The following is a 21,050-nucleotide window of genomic DNA, read 5'->3' as shown; positions in this document are numbered from 1 at the left end:
CCGCACGCCGAAGGAAATGACAGGAGCACGAAATATGCTGCAGCGGTGCAGCTCTGTGCACATCTTACCAAACGGTGACGGAGAAGCGACAAGCAAACACGACAAAAACTTCACAAAAGGGACATTTTGAGACCGGCGAGCTTTATTTTTACACGTTCCTAGGCTCGCCGTAGCAGACAGCTGGCTATAAGAAATCGCTTCGTAAGTTCCCGCCACTGTGGCCGGAAACCGAAACAAGACCTGCAAGGTCGCGCTGCCAATGCACCACACACTCATAAACAGCAGGCGCAACAAGAGTGTTGAAAAAATTAATTTGGCATGTTTTGATAAAATTATTTACCTTTTCATAAAACCAGATTCTAAAATATTTATAGCCTTTCTGTTAATCCATACAATGCCAATTTGTAGTTTAATATTTCTTTATATGATTGTTTTAACCCCCAACCTGTGGCTGTGCTGCAGTCGCGCTGAACCGCTTTTGGACCCAGCCTTCGCCACCCCTTTAGATCCACCTTGGCCGCAGTAGAATCCCGCCCCCCTCCCCTGGCCCCGATGTTTCGCAACGTTGTGTGCCTCGCGCGTGATGGAAGAACGGGCGCTTCCTGCCCACTTTCCCCCCTTTCGCGCAGGCGAGATTAAGCCGCGATCGTCGGCTCCCACCACAGGCTTTTACTCGCACACACATCGTAGGGCGCGGCGATGGTGTTATCGTCCTTGCACTTTACACGGAACCTCGCGGCAACGGCAGGAATGCGCCTTGAGTGCCCGTATAAGTGCTATCGCAATACAAACTTGGGTAATTGCACGACGCTGCTATAGCAGTGAAGTAGACAACGCTGCAGTTCCGTTGAAGCACACCGTGCCGTAGGATGCTGTCGCTAAATTGTCTCTGTTGTATATATATCCTTCGAAATGAGGTCGCATTAAACAAGACACACTTACCGGCACTCAGAGACGACCAAGACGGTTGCAGCACTTTCAGACCAACCATCGCAGCCGACTGGCAACTGCAAATGCGCTGTGGCCCGCTCCGTTGCCGCAGTCTTCTCACAATCACCATCATCACCACAACCAAAGCATGAAGGCCGCCTAAAGGCGCTGAAAATTCTGGTCTTTGGCACCAGGTGTCATGCCATGTCAACTGCGTACACTGGCAGCGCGGCCTGGCTAGCGCGGGCGCTTTCATAGCTTCGATAGCACTGCGCAGACTGCCTTGACTCTTCGATCTACATAATGGCGCCTGCTCGCAAAGTGCAAACTGCTGCTGAAGAAGAGAAGCGTAGCGCTATGCGTGCGCCAACAGCCAGGCAACGTTGGGGATAACAGACCGCTGTGTAGAAAGCAACATTATCAGTAGCTCGCCGTCGAAGCCGGGCCGACAGTGCGGTTCAAATTCTACAAAGCGACACCAAATGACACCGCCGCGAACAACCACCTGTTGAGTGCTGACGTATCGCTGTGTTACGATATATGTGGGCACATTACCCCGCTTACTTCCATGATCACTATTTGCGGTAGGCATCCTGAAATAGTTTTATACCCGTGTCACACGGGCGTTTCGAAGGCCTTCCAACCGATAGTCAGTTGACTCAAAGGTCAAGTTCGAACTGCTACACGAGCGGTTTCGAAGGCCGTCGAGTCAATAGTCTATCGAGTCAACGGAGCACTCCACAACCCTATCGAAATCTCGATGGCCTTTGAGCTACGGAAGCGGAAACTGCGCGAACATGCCCTCTCGTTCAGTGTGCTCGTAATCATGGTTAGAAAGAACAAATCGAACCAAAATGCTCTAAAAACACTATATATGAGTGTTATTAATTATTCAATAAACTATTTTTACCACTTGACATGTGCAAACTGTACATACTCTCGACAACAGCGACGTGTTTGTGTTCATTCCTTTCTCCATGTTGTCTAGTACACTCTCCCTCTACTCAATGTGCTGCCGGCTGCCGTCATATCGCCGCCATTTCGCCGTATAAACAAACATAAAAGAAATTATAGTGCTTTTAAGTGGTTTTAATGTTGTTTAACTTTTGATGACATGAAAACGAAAATAAAGATCCGCAGCGCCACACAATTTTGCGAGAAACGCCTGAACCACTCAGCGGCCTTTCAAATGTGCCGTGTAGCAGCGCGACAACTCCTTTGAGTCGATAGAGTTGTGGCGTTTCGAAGGCCGTTGACTGGAAGGCCTTCCAAATATGCCCGTGTGACACAGGTATAAGACGAGTTACGAGGAAGCAGCTCCTGCATCTTACGCTGTGACTGTGCTGCGTGTTTCGCGCAAGCCTGGCATTTATTCTTAGGGTTTCATTATCGCTCTCATCTGAGTGTGGCGTGAGAACGCGAATTCTGTGAACCTCGAATATGTTGAGAACTTTATGTACGAGAACCAAATTGGTGCTTATCAAAGAGGCGTGCTGCTTTGTCAATGGTCAGCAATGATATTTGAGGTTTATATTAGAAATTATGAAAAAAGAAAATTATTCATGAAGCCGTCTGCTCAATGGTAAACGCAAAAGAGGAATTATTCCGACAGAACCAATCTCACGATGAATGTTGATGTTAACACGATTGTCATGAGCCAATGTAGTGATCACGAAGTAAAATGTACAGGAATGCCGACTCGCCTGTCTTGCAATGCATTTGGCGCGGCCAACTCATGTCCCGGCGATAACAGGCGCCCAGCATGTCAGCCTATTACGTCATGTAAATGATGCTCCCGGCAGTGATATGGAGATACCGAGCTGTTTATTTTATTTCCTATCCTGCCTGAGGCCTTGTTACCACGGACTTCGTTAAATTGTTTGGGCTCGCAGCGTTTATAGATCAGCTGTCAAGCGTCAGCGAATCAGTGCGTCAACCAATCGTAGCTCTTCAGATGCCTGTTCGAAAGAACAGGCCGTATAGCATCGGCACCCACGCAATACTATGCGCAGTAAGTCTTTCACTGTTTGGTGCAGTAAACGTTTCAATAAACATTCGCAGATGCATTCCGAGTAATAGATTGCCGATAGAAGCACAGCATGTATTGTGGATCTGGTGAACTCCGGTCCTAAAGTGGAAAGGCACTACTACTTTGACGTCTTCTCTCCTTCCTGCCTTTCACTGCTAGCTTCTCCTAAATAGTTTCACTTTGGTGCTGATTTATAAACAAACCGAAGCACTTAAAAGCGTGACATCAGCCTATCAGAGCAGCTAAAGGCGCTGCTGTGCTCTGAAGGGGCTCTATCATTCGTCGTGTTTGTGTTGGTGAAGTGGTCTAGAGGTAACGCTTCTCACTGCCAACATTCCGGTCTGTCGTTCAAATCCAGGCTGGGTTGCTCTATTACTTTGCTTTATTTTTTGTATGAACACCTCGCGGTTACTTCGGCAGATGTTTGAAATATTAGGGCATTGGTAGAGTAAACGATATTGCTGTAAAAATAAAACGATGTTTGCGTTTTCGAAAAACACACATTCGTCGAAAGGGTGCTATTCCGAAATATTAGACCCACCACGGTGGCACAGTCAGCTAAGGCGTTGCGCTGCTGAGCACGAGGTCGCGGGATTGAATCCCGGCCGGGGCGGCCGCATTTCGACGGAGGCGAAATGCAAAAACGCCGTGTGCTCGCGTTGTAGTGCACGATAGAGAACCCCAGGTGACCAAAATTATTCCGGAGCCCTCCGCTACGGCATGCTTCATAATGAGAACTGGTTTTGGCACGTAAAACCCCAGCGAGAAGAAGACAAACTATTAGTCCATTCAAACGCCCTTTCTAATGATCTAGGGAAGTGTGTTTAGACACCAAAAAGCAGCATTATGGGTGCAATTTTCCTTAGAGCGCATCCTCTAGACTTTTCATATAGGTTCATTCATTTTAGACGATCGCACCCCAAACAAACAGCCAATCGCCTGGGGCTTCTTGTCCAATATCAGGTTGGGTGACCACCACTACTTGAGAATGAAGCAGGCATGGAACAAGGAGATAATTGTCTTAACAGTGGGATAATGCTGCTGTCGCAATAAATTAGTTCGGGACCAAAGCACTCGCTGAAGTTTGCTGCCATTTTCAGTAGGCTCTGGGGGCGCATGCATATAAGGTGCACGTAACTTTTCGGAGCTTCCGATGTTTCCGCAGAACCAATGAAATTGTATGTGTTATGTCCAACATGCAAGTCCAATACGAGTTGCAAAAAGGTGCCCATGGTCGAAGGGGCTCCAATGCGTCACCGCAACGCCGCCAAACGAACAATTGAAAAACTAAACACCGTTACATGTTGCTGGTTACTTGGTATTTAGCAAACCAATTTTGAGCACGCCGGCGCTGCCATGTAGTCTCGGAGCCCTTTGACCACTGACACCATGTTGGATTTCACTTTCAACATCACTGTGGGCTCTTCTGCTCCCAGAAGTTGGTGCGTCTATTACACATTACCTTAGCTATACAAAATCATTCAACGTTGCAGGTTATTCAGTTTTCTTTTTTTTCTCATTCAATCAATCATTACTACTATGAGCTGCACCGCGCAAATAGCAGGGATATAAAAAATAAATACTTCAAAGCATAATCTAAAACAACACTTAGCACCTTGGTACGTTGCAGGTTACTAAACCGACTTCTTTCAGGTCAGATCATGTTAAAGTATATCTGCATTTGAATGCATATCTGGGTTTGCTGCATTTCGTGGGTGCTTTTCTCGGGCTATACATTTTTTTTACGACAACAATCACTGCAGTAAATGTGGCGTTCCTGCGGAGTTAAGGCGTGGTAAACATATTTTGCCGCGAGTAACGTGGGAATTAGACGACTAATTGCCATAAAAATATTGGTGATTTTTATATAAAGCCTTAAGTGTGTTCTCACGATTCCCGGATGCCCCTGATGCAGTTCATCCAAAAGAAATAGTCGATAGTTTTTATGCCATATTTGGAGGCTTATATATATTGGACGCTTATGCACTCACCTTTTGTTGAAAATCTTGAAAATCACGCTTCATTCAAGGCAATGTTCATGAAAATTTAATGCTCTATCAAGAAAAATATTTCAAATTAGCGCGCTGGGAGCTCAGGAGAGGCATCCGCAATACTAGATAAGACAGAAATGCCCCGTGATATGGAGCAAACGAAGCTTAAAAGTGAACGTTGCGGCAAGTACCGACAAAGCACATGTTGTCTGGCAACCATCAGCCGCGACGGGCAGTATCAGTATTTGCCATGACAGGGACAGGCCGTCGAAACTTCATCAAACATTTTGTCGTGGCACGTTTCTGACGTTATAGCGGGGCGGCCTTTCTTGCGCTCCCAGAACGCTCGGTGTCAATACTGGCTGGACTTTACTTTGAAATGCGATGACGAACACGTTCATTTAGGTGCGGTATTCAATAGTTTCCAAAAATATTGGTGCGTTTAAATGAAACTACCTCCAAATTTGTCTTTAAAGGACTGCCTCAGGGTTCCAAAAAAAGTTCTGAACGTACTTGTTTGATTTAGTCTTCTGAAACTCAAGGTATTAGCACGAAGCTTCTCGACTTCGCCTCACTATTTCTCAACAAAGACACCATTCTCGTCATGTCCGTTGCAATTCTGTAAAAATCTGTTGAGAGAGAAACGACCCCCTCTATATACGTGTGCGTGCCCGTGTGCATGTTGAGTTTTACGGTAGTGACGAGCATTGCAGCACGTTTTGGTAGCGTCTTCTTTATTTGATCCGGACCACAACGGGCTGTACGTTTTGGGAAGTGGAGATAGCTTACAGAGATAGCTACCATGTCCATATCGCAGCAAGTTCGCTACATTGTGCGTATACTTTCTGCTACAATAGAGCACCGGCAAGGAAATGATCCAAATTATGGCTTGTGCTTTTGTTCTCTACAGGTCATTGCATCTATCAGAATCAAACAATTTGCAATGGCACCGAAGGGATGATGCAAGAGCCTTGTGTAAAGGTCTACTGCGACGGGGACAATAAGGTGCTTTTTATTATGAGGTGAGAATTAAGGGCATCCAAAATCATAATCTTATTTGAACTTTCCGAGTAACGTTCACAGCACAGTCAGATGTACCTAGGAGTTTAAAAGATCTATTTAAATGTGTTGAGGAACTGTCGATCCTGAAAACTGGTCCAGAGCCAACTGTCAGTGATATTACATGGGCCCTCACGAAGTCGCATAGCAAATTTTGTTTATACGCTGGAAGTTGTTACGTGCGCTCTAGGGAGCGCTCTACCGTAAGAATGTTTCAAATTAGTTCAATAACAGCCGAGATATAAATATTTCAGTGCCACGAACCCATGATTTCAGGAGGCAAGCGTCCCCGCCTATATATACACTCTCTACAATTGCCCCCCACTAGCTTCCGCAAGTAAAATTTCTTCCCGGCGTTCTCCCAAACCGGAGCTGGAGGATCGCATGACACATACGTCACGGGCGTCGCCGTCTTTTTTTTTTAGCTTTTTTGCTTCGTGGCACATTCCCGCTGACGGTCTCGATGCAAGCTGTTGCGTTTGTATACTTTCGCGCTACCCACGATTTTGCGCGCTGGGTGCGAGAAAACCTGACTAGCGGTATAAGTGAGTGCTACACGAACGCTGAGGCAGACGCAAGCGGGTCACAGAGCATGATCGCGCGCTGGAACACGGTAGAAAATTACATAGTTTCGTGGTCTGCGGGCGCAGTTGCACGACGTGTTTACAAGCCTACAAAAGGGAAGTATACATCTCTCTTGCTAAGCGGTATGAAGTAAAACAAGAACGCGCCGACATTCGCTATGTATGCTTTCTTTACTTCTCCAAACTTTAATTCGTCTATTGAAGCAACAGATTAAACAAATAACTGATGTTGCCTTGATTAATTCTTGAAGTCACGAGTCACTGAGAGTTGCGTCACAGCATGGCGATGTAAATAGCGCACCTGCGGCATATACGTCACTCTCCGGCTGGGAGGGCGGCGCCCGGGAGACGTGCAAACGGCGTTTGGTTTGAAATTTAAGCTCTTTTCACGACGCGTAATGCTGTAATACTTTGCAGGCACGATCGTTAGCGCGCGTTGTATGTATTGCGTTAGTCAGTTCGAAATGGCCGGACCTGATGAGGGGCTTTTACCAACAGGGTTGTGACCGAAGCGCGATTGAGCGGGGAGGTGACTGCAGGATGTTAGAATATTTCTGAAATGTCAGGTAAAATTTCTTCTGTCTTATGCTTAAGGAGTAAATTTATCGCAGGAATAATGTAAATCTAAAGCCTGCAGTCTACTAAACTATCGTCATTGGGGAAATACTAATACCCGCCGTGGTTGCTCAGTGGCTATGGTGTTGGGCTGCTGAGCACGAGGTCGCGGGATCAAATCCCGGCCACGGCGGCCGCATTTCGATGGGGGCGAAATGCGAAAACACCCGTGTACTTAGGTTTAGGTGCACGTTAAAGAACCCCAGGTGGTCCAAATTTCCGGAGTCCTCCACTACGGCGTGCCTCATAATCAGAACTGGTTTTGGCACGTAAAACCCCATAATTTAATTTTTTTAAATACTAATATGCCGTTCATTTCTTTTAGTTATTGGTGATTGTGACGTTTCGTACAGTATTGGGGAAGCCAACAGATAATTAAGCAAGCGAAAGCTGAGGGGGCGTTAACTGTGCTTGTAATTTAAATGTCGAAGCAAAGCGGTAAAGGGAAATACAACGGCAAAAAAGCCCACAATAATATGCCACGAGTTTGCGCCGAACCCACATCCACCGCAAGGAGCGTGCGATGCTCTGAGCTGCTTTGGCAACTGATCTACAGTGAGCACCGAGCGCCCCTCGCTTCCCTTGATTTTTATCTTCCATTGCGTCATGCTGGTAGTATTAAAACATTCACCGACGATTACGATACTACCTAATGCGAAATTTGACCGCAGCTGTATAGGTGTTTCCATTTCGCGATATAATGGCTGACGCGGACAATCTGCCTTGTGGGGCATGTTGTAAGCAGAGCGAAGTGTGGGCGCGAATGCCTCGCTAATCGGGAGATCGCGAGGCGCGGCGCGTGGGTGACGCGTGGGCGCGATTGACAACAGCCACCGCAGAAGGACCTCCGCTCATGGAGCGCTTTGTTTCCATACAGAAGACGCGCGCTACTCGGCGCCATCTCGCAGTCATCATCGCCACAAATCCGGTCTTGCGTGGCACTATGCTCTCCTTCTCACGCTTTCGCCATACCCTCGTCCTCCGCTTTCCGCCTCATGGTCCCTCTGCACCATGCTCCTCCACTTTCCTCCGAGCTCTCTCGTCGCTACCGCCGGCTTTCATCCACCGCTGCGCTCCGTGCTCGCTCTTTCAACGCTCGCTGTGTTCGTTTGCTCGGTTACGAGGGACAACGGCGATAGTTGAGGACAACATTGTGCAAGTACAGTCTTGCGGAAGGATAAACAAAGTGGACGGGTGGGGATACATACCGGGAACGCCGCACCGAAGTGAACAGGGTCACCTTCGTGAAGGCATTTTGTTCTACTACTGTGTACGATGACGGACTAGACCAATAGTGTGCGCCGTGACTGATAGGTACGCCTAGACCACGGTGGAGAAGATAGGTGATCCGACGGCGGCGCGAGGCGCGGCCATTTAGTGTGACTCTATGCACGCGGCTGCCGCAAGGGGCAGCACCTGTTCTGGGGGCCACTTTCTCGCTCACTTTGCTGGCGCTTTTATGGGCACGCGCAGCAGAGGTTCTTTATTTCGATGCATATATGTCGTTAGACTGCTTAAAACGACTCTATTCGGTTGGAGGAACGTCCCTTTATATTTCTGCCGACATTCCGATTGACTCCGATGCGGCGAGCACCGGCAAGTGCAGCGCGCCGTCTGCTCGAACAGACGACGCGTCTCTCTCGTGTTGGAAATGACGGTATTTTGACAGTAAGTGGCATGAAACCTTCTACCTGCTCAGGATTTGGCGTCTGATTAACGAAAATTTACACATGTTTAGGTATGGGTGTTTAAATGCTGACGGAGGTCGTAAATTATCCACTCTTGCGCCGCTGCTGCAAGGCCTCCTGAACACGTGCTGCCGCTAGCGGCGGCGCTCACTTCCGGTCACACGAAGTGGCCGCCGTGGGCGCGCCGTCGGAGCACCTATCTTCTTACACCGTGGCCTAGACAGACGCTGCACCTTAGAAGGTGACTTGGTGTGCTCGCTGACGTCACTGGACTCTGACGGCGGCGACGCTCGCGTACGCCCAACCTCTGCTCAATGTGCAAGGTCACGCGAGCTTCTCGCTGCGGTCAGCCAATAAATATGCTATCAAGTAACCGCCTCGCACCACGTTAGTTTAGGCAGTGTTGCTACACAGCTGATGTGTGAATAGATCTACTGATTTAATTTAAACATTTACCGACTCAATCCACAAATTATTGCTGTGTTCCAGAAAAACAATAGCACTAATAGCTACTTTATCTATATTTTGTGCTTGTTTTTCTTTTTTCTGCGAAATGTACAACCTTTCTAATAGTTAGCGGTAAGCGCAATCTACTTTTACTGTGCGCGTGTAACGAGCGATATGCGTATTTTTAGATGTCACCTAAGGCCCTTCTGAAACTGTTTTGAATTTCTTATGCGTCATGTATTTCTTCAAAGCATGCATCAAGTCATAATTGCTGTACATCATTGTATTTTGTTATACAGTTTCGAAGATGGCACGTTGTAGAATAAAAAATATGCATTTTTTCCGTGCTAACAAAAACTCTGTTAAGTATATTTTCTTTGCCTGGGTAAAAAAGTCGACCAATTTCTTCTTATTTTTCAGGTAAATATAAAGTGCATGTTTTTAAGGTATGCGGCAACGCCTGTCAGTTGTCGGGACGCCGCGATTGAAGAAGGTAGCGTTCACCGTGGAGGCAGCCGAAAAGAGACAAGGTTTATCTTTAGATTTATAGCTACGCACAGAAGAGATCCTTCAACGATTTCATCAAGGATAGTACAATTCCCCAGTATTACAGTACCCATGGACACCGCCGGGGCGGAATACAGAGCCTTAGCGCTTTTCAATGTAGCATTCAATGGTGTCGTCGAGAATCTGCCAAGCTTCGTTTTACCCTGTATCTTCGTCGCGACATCTGCATTCGGACACAGGGACATATGTTTCAGCAGTCATCAAGTATACCTCACATTTCCAGAGGGTAAATAAAGTCTCACTTACCACCGTCCACAAAAAAATGTACTTAGATTTAAGCGCACGTTACAACTACGTACTTCGATTTAGGTGCACGTTGAAGAACCCAATGTGGTCCAAATTATTCCGGAGTCCTCCCTACGGCGTGCCTCATAATCAGATCGTGGGTGTGGCACATAAAACCCCATAATATAATTTTAATATAAAGCACATTGTGCTTTCTTGCGTTTGCTTAACAGCGCGCAGGGGCTGTTTGGACAAGCGTCTTGATTGGTAACGTTTCTGGTGTACCAAGTTGTATGCAGTTGAGCGCTTTAGGTTATGATTGAGGGGTATGATTATGGTAGCCCATTTCCTAAAAGAATGCGGTCCCTATACTGTGTGACACCTTGACGCGACGAGTTGTGTTGCAAGAGAAGGGCAGGAGGCGGTTGAATCGCTTTGGCTTTCAGTTGCACTTTAATACCAGCGTAAAACGAGTACTTTCAACTCCGATCAAGCCAGATGCGGAGAAAATCTTTTTATCGCAATCAATAAGGGTCGCTGCCGCATGCTTCAACAGTCCGTATCGAGTTGGTTGAACTCACCGAGCATGAGATACCGACGACATCCTACAACTAACATCATCTGGGTCCGGATCATCTGGGTCCCCAGCAAAACGTAGTCTAAAGTGCTCCTGTAGAGACACCAGATCCGGATCAGACTCGAACGCGATCCAACGTGCCTGTGCTCAGGGGTCAAAATTGGTCATGGTTTGACTGAGTCGCGTGACACAGTCGTTGTGTCACGCAACTCTTCATGCGTCATGTCACGCGAGTTGATTCTGCTAAGTATTTGACACAGGTACATTGTCTTCCACCGGCTAACATATGTATGATCTCGTCGCTCGGCCCAAGCCGCGCCTTCAAATATGAGAACTTTCTCAAGTGTTGTCGCCGACTCTATAGCAGAGAATCGTGCCTAATGATATTTCGTGCTCCACAAAAATGGTATTGCACATTCTGGAACTATGTGAGCATCAGCAATCAAGCTTGAATGTAATATGGGACCTGTGTAAATAGCTGGTCCTTTTAATTCGGAGATTTACTGACGGCAGCGGCAGGCGAAAAACCAGTACAGTCGCAGGAGCGCAACGGTCTCGGCGCCAAGAGCAAGTGATCTGCGCTCACGCCCTACATCTATGAGAGCGCCCCATTACTGCTTGCTCCCTCTTCTTCTTCTTCACGACAATAGCCCCGGCGGCGAAGGAGAGCCATCCTGGTGACTCAAGGGGACGCAAAGATGAGAGGGTCGTGATGCGGCTTGAGGCAGCTGACGTGGACCGTGTCGTGAACGAGACGGCGCTTGTCCGAGGACGGGTTGACCGGCTCATAAGTGACGGGAGACCGGCGCTCGATGACGCGGTATAGCCCGTGGTACTTGGCAGCAAACTTGGGAGTGAGGCCAGGAGAGTTTAAAGGTATTCGGAGCCAGACGAGGGATCCAACGGCAAAACTCTGCACCCGCTCATCGGTGTCGCGGCGATCTTTCTGGAGGGCTTGGCTGTCGGAAGTGAACGAGCGGGCCAGCTGACGACATTCCTCTACATGCTGGGCGACGGCAGAAATTGCACTGAATTCGGAGGCGTCCGGGCGGTACGGTAAAATTGTGTCGAGCGTGGAGGATGGTTCACGGCCATATAAAAGAAAGAATGGTGAAAAGCCCGTCGTAGACTGTGTCGCGGTGTTATACGCATAAGTCACGAAGGGGAGAACGACGTCCCAATTGGCATGATCACAATCAATGTACATCGACAGCATGTCACCGAGCGTGTGGTTGAAACGTTCCGTGAGCCCATTTGTTTGAGGATGGTACGCAGTTGATGTGCGATGAACAATACGACACGAGCGGAGCAGCTCTTGTTTCACGTTGGACAAAAACACACGGTCTCTGTCGCTCAGCAGTTCCCGTGGGGCTCCATGACGGAGTATCAAATGGCGCAATATGAAGGAAGCGACATCACGAGCACCAGCCGCAGGGAGTGGAGCGGTTTCTGCGTATCGCGTGAGATGGTCCACCGCGACAATTATCCAGCGATTGCCAGCAACAGAGCACGGAAGCGGTCCATAAAGATCGATTCCAATGCGTTCAAAAGCGCGGGCAGGACATGGTAAAGGCTGCAGCTGACCGGGTGTATGGTTAAACGTCTTCCGTTGTTGACATGCGGAACAAGACCGTATATATTTACGGACAAATGTGTACATCCCACGCCAGTAGTAGCATTGGCGGAGCCGTTGATACGTTTTCAGCCCGCCAGCATGGGCATGTTGCGGATCAGCATGGAAGTATGCACACACATCGGCTCTCAAGTGCTTGGGTATGACCAGCAGCCATTTACGTCCGTCCTCCAGGTAGTTGCGGCGGTACAAAAGTGAATCGCGTATTGCGAAATACTTGGCTTGTCGACGAAGGGCATTGGGTTGGCTAGCGGGTGAAGAGGCGCAGAGAACTTTCAAGAGGGACGCGATCCATGGGTCCTTGCGCTGTTCCGAAGGCATGTCGGTGATGGCCAGAGCATCCAGGGAAAAGTCGACCGCTGAAGGAGGCCCTGCTTCGGATTTGACGGGAGAACGAGAGAGCGCATCCACGTCAGAATGCTTGCGCCCGGATCGGTAAACGACGTGAATGTCGAATTCTTGAATACGAAGAGCCCATCGACCTACATGACCAGAGGGATCTTTGAGGGAAGCCAGCCAGCAGAGTGCATGATGGTCGGTTACAACGTCGAAAGGCCTGCCGTACAAATAGGGGCGGAATTTTCCTAACGCCCATACAATCGCGAGGTACTCTTTTTCGGTGACCGAATAATTCGCTTCCGCCTTGGTGAGGGCGCGGCTTGCATTGGCCACAACATACTCAGGGAAGCCGGGCTTGCGTTGCGCGAGAACTGCACCAAGACCGATACCACTGGCGTCAGTATGTATTTCTGTTGGCGCAGCAGGGTCATAATGGCGTAGCACGGGGGGCGAAGTAAGTAGGCGGCGCAGTGTCGCAAATGCGTCGTCGCCGGCCGGTGTAAGCTTCGGTGTAAGCTTCGTAAGCGGCGCGATGATGGAGGCGAAATTTCGGACGAAGCGACGAAAATACGAGGCCAAGCCGACAAAGCTTCAAAGTTCTTTGAGGGTAGAAGGCTTCGCAAACTCGTCAACAGCACATAGTTTTTCCGGGTCAGGGAGAATGCCATCTTTGGAGACGACGTGGCCGAGGATGGTTAGCCGGCGAGCCCCAAAGTGTCATTTCTTCAGGTTCAGTTGAAGGCGTGCGTTTGTAAGGCAGCGTAGAATTGTGCGTAAACGACAGAGATGTGTAGCGAAATCGGCAGAGAACACGACGACGTCATCCAGATAGCACAGACATATCTTCCATTTCAGACCGCGTAAAATACCCTCCATCATCCGTTAGAATGTTGCGAGGGCATTACAAAGTCCGAAAGGCATCACGGTAAATTCATACAGGCCATCCGGTGTGACGAACGCCGTCTTGGGACGATCACACTCCGCTATAGGGACCTGCCAATATCCCGATCGCAAGTCGAGGGAAGAAAAAAATTCGGCACCTTGAAGGCAATCGAGGGCGTCGTCTATTCGAGGAAGAGGATAGACGTCTTTGCTTGTAATCTTGTTGAGGCGTCGGTAGTCCACACAGAATCTAATAGAGCCATCTTTCTTCTTGACCAGTACAACAGAAGAGGAACAGGGGCTGCAAGAAGGCGTAATGACTCCGCGCTGAAGCATGTCGTCAAACTGCTCCGTAATGACACGACGTTCCGCAGGTGACACACGGTAGGGGCGCTGTCGCAAAGGAGCGTGAGGCCCAGTGTCAATCGTGTGAACAACCGCATTAGTTCGGCCTAGTCGCAATTGCGGTAAGTCAAACGAAGTGCGGAACTCGTGTAGAAGGGCAAGATTAAGCTGCGTCCGTGTAGCCGTATCGAGGTCGCTGTCGATGGAACGGTGAAAAGAATCCGGGAGCACGGCGTCGGACGCAAGGTGAGGGGTCAGGGCGTTCAGCGGATACTGAGTCTCAGGCTCAGAGGGGTCAAGGGGTACGATAACAGCAGCGTCTACAGGCTGAATGTGGCCAAGCATTTCATTTCGGTACAAAGTCAGAGGGCCTGAGTTGGGGTTGCAAACAAGTAGTCCGGTATTGCCCTGATGAAGCGTGACGATGGCAAAAGGCAGTGACGTATTGTGGCGGCGATGAAACAAGCAAGATGGCGTGAACAGAACGGTGGCGTCGGAATGGGCGGCACAGGAAACGGGAACAATGACGGCACTCTCAGGTGGCAGGTCAATATCGGCGGTGACGACAAGCTTTCTATCCTCAGGACCGGCCACATCGGTGGAAAGCGTGTCAGGAAACACAGCAAGCTCTACCTGAGCACGAGCGTAGTCGATAACAGCGTGGTTACGGGACAAAAAATCCCACCCGAGGATCAGGTCATGGGAACACGAGGCCAGCACAAGGAACTCAACGCTGTAGATCACGTCTTGTATGAGCACCCTGGCCGTACATGCTGCAACGGGTTGAATATATTGTGCGCTCGCAGTACGGGGAGAAAATCCTGAAGGTGGCGTCGTAACTTTACGGATAGAACGGCAAAACGTATGGCTCATTACAGAAATAGCGGCGCCGTTGTCCACAAGCGCATGAGTTCGTACACCGTCAACAAACACTTCAATAACATTGGCGGGGGACAAGCGAGGACTTAGGCAGGTTGACGACGGCGCAGCTCGTGCCTCAGAAGCTGCGGTAGTCAGTTTTCCGCCTCACCAGTATTGGACCGGCGACGCATAGGCGAAAGAGAACGGCGGCGCAGTGAGGGGGACCGACGAGCCGCAAAAGGTTGGGCATCGGAAGTGGGCTGGTGATCACGGGCACATGTTTCAGGCTCTCGTTCTGGCTGCGTGCGATAGGAGGTCGGAAGGAATAGTCGCCGCGAAGCGTCGGCGACAGAAGCGCGCAACATGACCCGGAATTCCGCAAGCATAGCAGATCGGGCGGGTTGTCTGCAGTGTGCCAAGGATTTGCGCACTATGGCTGCGCCCCGAAAAGCGCCGTCGCTGGGGGTCGAATTGGTGGTTGAGGGGTCAGTACTGGTTGAGGACGTGGCTTCATGACGGCATCCGCATACGTCAGAGGCGCGGCAACAGGAGTCGGAGGAGCAGCAGACGGCACCACAAAGGATAGCGGCGCGGTGACAGCAGTCGGCTGAAAGGGAGACGGCAAAGCCTCGGTGACCTGCTCCTTTATCACCGGTTGGAGTCAGCCTAGGCGTAGGCACTTGCGTGGTCGGAAAAGTTTTAAGCTGTCGAGCAACTTCATCACGCACAAGCTCCTTAATCTGTGACAGGAGCGCCGTGTGGTCACCGCCGATGGTCAACGCAGCGAGGGAATCGTCTGTTGACGTCTGCCGCCGAGCTAGGACGCGCTGCTTACGTAGTTAGTCGAAGCTCTGGCACAAGGTCACGAGTTTAGACATGGTGCGTGGGTCCTTGGCCAGCAACATCTGAAAAGCGTAGTCGTCTATGCCTTTCATGATGTGCTTTATCCTGTCTTGCTCAATCATAGAAGGATTCAGGCGCTTGCACAAGTCAATGACGTCTTCAATATAGCTCGTGAAGTTCTCGCCCTGCTGGTGCGTACGTCCGCGTAGACGCTGTTCAGCGCGAAGCTTGCGCACTGCGGGGCGACCGAACACTTCCGCGAAGCTCGTCTTGAAAGTCGTCCAATTGGCGAAGTCTGACTCATGGTTACGAAACAAGAGGTTTGCTACGTGTGTTAGGTAGAACAGGACGTTGCGTAGTTTGGTAGCGTCGTCCCACTTGTTGTGCGCGCTCACCCTTTCAAACGACGATAGCCAATCTTTTACGTCACGGTCATCGGTGCCGCTAAAGAAAGCGGGATCGCGCTGGCGCAGCATGCTTGACACGATGACCGATGGAGCTTGGGCCGCGTCTTGCTGGGTGGCGTCATCAGGCATTGTCGGAGCAGAGGTGGGCAACGTCCGGCTTCCGAGTTCCAGGTTTGAAGAGGTATACCCAGCGCCTCCACCACTTTGATGCGGAGATTTACTGACGGCAGCGGCAGGCGAAAAACCAGTACAATCTCAAGAGAACAACGGTCTCGGCGCCAAGAGCTCGTGATCTGCGCTACGCCCTACATCTATGAAAGCGCCCCACTACTGCTTGCTCCCTGTTCTTCTTCTCCACTACACTTTGAACAATTAGATCACATTTATATGACCGACGACTGGGCGCGCCGCGGTCGTTGTGCTTTGAGTGTTTGTTTTTCCGAGCTCAAGTTCACTCAATAAACACCTCAGTCTTTGACTAAGCCTTTCGTTATGCCATTTTTCACCGTGACTACAACTTCGCAATAATAAAAAAGTGGGCAAGTTTGCACTCGGTCGTGCAAAGCTTAGGCACAGCGAAAGTGTCAATACTCAAGCCTTACTGGCTGTTACTGCTAGGTATTAACTTGGTTGCTGCAAGGTCTTAACTTGGTTTAACACAACTACGCATGTAGGGAAAGTATTCTCGGGCGATCATTTTCGGAGGTACCTTCCCTTTCGCGACATTTCGCATGACTAGCACTGGACGCGTCGTCGCCTACGAGCGACAGCGATCCTGGCATGGCACAAACGCAGGCAGGCAGACAGAAGCCGTGTGTGTGTCGGGCGAAGTGAGCGCGCACCTGCGCCGGCAGTTACTAGGCAGCGCGAGGTGACGTCATCGCTACTGCTTCATTGCATGCGCGTCTAGGCAACGCGGGCGGCGTCCGCAGCAGCTCTGCGCGTTGCCTCGTTGGTGCTACTACAATTTCTTTTTCTCTCTCTATCTCACTCTCATTTTCTCTTTCCGTCTCCCGAGCATTGCGCGCGCCGCGCGCGTGCTCTCTTTCTCTCTCTTTAACGTCCCATGTCAAGGAAACATTTGCAGGGCACGGAGAGCAGGCGAGACACACGCCGCTCCGCGAGATGGTTGCTAGGCAGCGTAGTGACATCATAGCTCGGCGAGGTTTTGCGACAGCAGGCGCCACTTTTTATGGTTAGTTAGAACAGCTTTGCTGTTAATAAACAAATATTATCATAAGAAAAATATACATTGTTTATTCAACTCGCCGCGTCGTCCTTGTCCGTGGCAGTAGGACTCACGGAGATGTTGAACATTCTAGGTTGAAGTGTCTTTGACGCGCTACAGAGTGAAATTCTTTGTTACAGCAGCTTCTACGATAGTAATTACTTCAGGTCCATGGAAACTACTGGAGGCCGACTTTCTTAATGCAAAGTTTATGTACCCTTGCCCACATTACGGAGGCTCGCTGCGGCTGTCTTTCATAATGGTCTCTTCCCATTAATAGGCAAAGCGACACCGGATGTCGTGCAACCCGAAAACGCGAGGCGCACAAGGGCGAGAGGGTATATGCGTAAGCGCAGAAGTCACCTTTAACACAAGCACACCGTCGCAGTCTTGCCTTAGTCGTTTTTCCGTCATCGTTATTTCATCGCCTTTTTTTCCATCGTCCGCAATAGTATCAACAGAACGAAGATGGCAGCTTGAAAGGTAGTTTCAAGCTGCCATCTTCGTTCTTTTGATACTACACTGTCGTCGTTATCACGCCATGATATTACCTCAGTCGTCGTAATTCCGTCGTGTTCATTTACACGTCGCTGTGGAGTCACCGTGACGCCATCACAATCATGAATCTGTGAGAAGACGTGATGGCGTTTGGTTGCCCACATTCATTTATGCACTATCACAGACGATGTTGCTCTTGCCGTCTTTTCGCTGTTCTACTCTCGCGCTCAGCTCGAACGTGCGGAGCAGCCGAGGCGTAACATCGTCGTCGTCGTCGAGACGCTGACGGCTCGCCATAAGGCCCCCCCCCCCCCCCCCCCCCCCGTTTAGCGAGGTAGCGAGTGTGCGAAGGAGCGATCTCTGTGAGCAGCTGGTAGGGTGGTGGTGGTGAAAAACATTTATTTGCTGTATTTACAGGTGAGAGATAGGGACAGCCTTAAGGGCCGACCCTTTACAAACTCTAGGAGGAGTCCCTAGTCGGTGACCCCTGTGGCTTCCGCAGCGGCGCGTGCCCTGGACACGAGGGCTCTCTGGCCCTCCAAGGTCGAGCAGCCGAGCAGGGCAGCCTCCCAGCTTTCTCGGGTAGCGGGGGGGGGGGGGGGGGGGGGGGGGGTTGGCGGGACCGCCGGGTTTGAGGTACATGCCCAAACCATGTGGAAAGGATCCGCGAACGGATGATCACAGTGCGGGCATTCCCAGGAGAAGGCCGGATTGAAATGCTCAAGTATCGCCGGGCACAATATTGTGTTGGTGTATAGACGTAAGAGCCAGCGCTCCTCCGTCTTAGTCAGGCCCGGTGCCGGTGGCGGAAATCGGAGCCTATTCGTTTTGTACATATCCGTAATGTCTCGAAAGGAGGGGGGGAGGGGATTGGCGGGACCGCCGGGTTTGAGGTACATGCCCACACCATGTGGAAAGGATCCGCGAACGGATGATCACAGTGCGGGCATTCCCAGGAGAAGCCGGATTGAAATGCTCAAGTATCGCCGGGCACAATATTGTGTTGGTGTATAGACGTAAGAGCCAGCGCTCCTCCGTCTTAGTCAGGCCCGGTGCCGGTGGCGGAAATCGGAGCCTATTCGTTTTGTACATATCCGTAATGTCTCGAAAGGAGGGGGGGGGGGGAGGGGATTGGCGGGACCGCCGGGTTTGAGGTACATGCCCACACCATGTGGAAAGGATCCGCGAACGGATGATCACAGTGCGGGCATTCGCAGGAGAAGGCCGGATTGAAATGCTCAAGTATCGCCGGGCACAATATTGTGTTGGTGTATAGACGTAAGAGCCAGCGCTCCTCCGTCTTAGTCAGGCCCGGTGCCGGTGGCGGAAATCGGAGCCTATTCGTTTTGTACATATCCGTGATGTCTCGAAAGGAAGTTACCGGATTAGGTTCTGGAACGTCAGGCGATTGAGGGCGAGGCGGGTCCCGGGAATTAAGCGCTCGGGCTGAGGCATCGGCAGCCTCGTTGCCACCTAGCCCTGCGTGGGCGGGAGTCCAGGTGACGACACGTGGATTTGGATGGTCTAAATGTTCACAGCGCTTGAGGATAGGAGCAGCGCGAATAATGGTGCGACCTTTATTAAGATTTTGACACGCATTCCGCGAATCGGTGATGATAATCCGAGATGCGGGGTCCGCAGCGGCGAGGGCTATGGCGACTTCTTCCGCGTGAGTAATGTGTGGCGCTCGGAAGCTGAGCCCTTGAACGGGTACGTTTTGATGAACTACGGCTGCCATGTACCACCCGCCGTGGTTAGGGCCGGACGCGTCCGTGTAGAAGACTCCAGGGCGGGACCCATAGCGTCCCTGCAAGGCGGTAACCCGCGCAGTTCGCATGCCTTCGTAAGTCCCCCTAGCCATGTTGTAGGGCAGAGACTGGATGATCAAAGCACCACGCCAGTCCTCAGGGATTGTGGTTCGCTCTTCTGTCTGATAGGTTTGAGAGATATGGAGGCGGTGGTGTAAGAGGTTTCTCCAAGCGTGTGACTTAGTAAGTCGCAGGTACTGGTTGTTGAGATGGGCCTCTTTGAGCTCCCCATACTTGTTGGTCATACCCAAGTCTGCAAGACGCTGGTTAGAAGTCGAGATCGGGAGGTCTAGGGCGCGTTTGTAGATTTTGCGGAGAATACATTCTAGCATGTTCTCATCGCACTTGCGCAAACGCAGGTAGGGTGTCGAATAGAGGATTCGACTGGTCACGAAAGCGTTGGCGAGGCGCAGAGAATCTTGACTTCTAAGACCCCCCCCCCCCCCCCCCCCCCGCTTGTTCGAGACCCGGCGGACCATGCGGCCCACCTAATCCCTGACTGTACGTAACTTGCGCAGGGTTGTATCGACTTTTCGACTCTCGTGTCTGAAGAGCCCCAGGATGCGCATTTCGTCGCGTTCCGGAATAGACCCGGTATGCAGTGAGAGTACAATTTGAGTTCGTGTCTTTTGGTTTTGGGCGAAGATGCACGTACTCTGATTTAGTAGGCGAGCATTCGAGACCGCAACGTCGAAGGTAGTCATCCACGACCGATGCTGCTTGTTGCAGGCAGGCCTCAATACTACCAAGGGAACCCTGGGTTGCCCATGGCGTGATGTCGTCGGCGTACAGAGCGTGCTGCACTCCTGGTACATCCTTTAGCAATGGGAGGAGGTGAGCCATGGCGAGATTAAACAGGAGAGGAGAGAGGACCGCTCCTTGTGGTGTTCCTCGTGTACCCAGAGGGTACGGGCCATGCTCCTTGTCTTGAATGAGGAGGTACGCCTGCCGTTCCATCAGGAACTGACGGACGTACCTGAAAGCATTGTGGCCACAGTCCGTTTGGGACAGGTGGGTGAGAATGATGTCGTCAGTGACGTTATCGAAGGCTCCCTTGAGATCTAAGGCGAGGACTACCTTGTCGTCACTGGGATGTTCGATCGGTTCTATAACGTCACAATGGAGTTGCAAGAGGATGTTCTGAGCAGAGCGATGTGGACGAAAGCCGTACATAGTGTCAGCAAAGGTGTGGCGGGCCTCGAGCTAATCGGAGAGCCTATCTCTAACCATTGTTTCCATAAGCTTCCCCACACACGAGGTTAAGGAAATGGGTCGGAGATTTTCGATGTTTATAAACTTGCCTGGTTTGGGAATGAAAGTGACTAAGGCCATTTTTTCAATCAATCGGTAGTGGCTCGCGCCCCTCCCAGATTTGATTGAAGTAGTAGAGAAGGCGAAAGTATGCCGGGTCTGGGAGGTTGGCTAGAAGCTTAACAGTCAATCGATCCCGACCCGGCACCGTTCCTCGCTTCATTTTGGACAGGGCCGCCTTCA

The 21,050-nt window shown here is 50.5% G+C and overlaps 1 long non-coding RNA gene across 1 annotated transcript in view; it reads left to right on the top strand.

Moving 5' to 3' along the window:
* LOC125945947 (uncharacterized) overlaps positions 1-21,050 on the top strand; it is a 58,679-nt gene that overhangs the window by 20,447 nt on the left and 17,182 nt on the right. Inside the window, exon 2 of the long non-coding RNA XR_007467252.1 lies at positions 5,861-5,972. This is a non-coding gene — a long non-coding RNA (uncharacterized LOC125945947). The remainder of the gene's footprint in view (positions 1-5,860; positions 5,973-21,050) is intronic.

Source organism: Dermacentor silvarum, chromosome 5, assembly GCF_013339745.2.
Source record: "Dermacentor silvarum isolate Dsil-2018 chromosome 5, BIME_Dsil_1.4, whole genome shotgun sequence".
Classification (NCBI taxonomy): domain Eukaryota; kingdom Metazoa; phylum Arthropoda; class Arachnida; order Ixodida; family Ixodidae; genus Dermacentor; species Dermacentor silvarum.
Note: the sequence above shows the minus strand (reverse complement) of the source record. Positions and strands in the feature narration are given on the sequence as shown.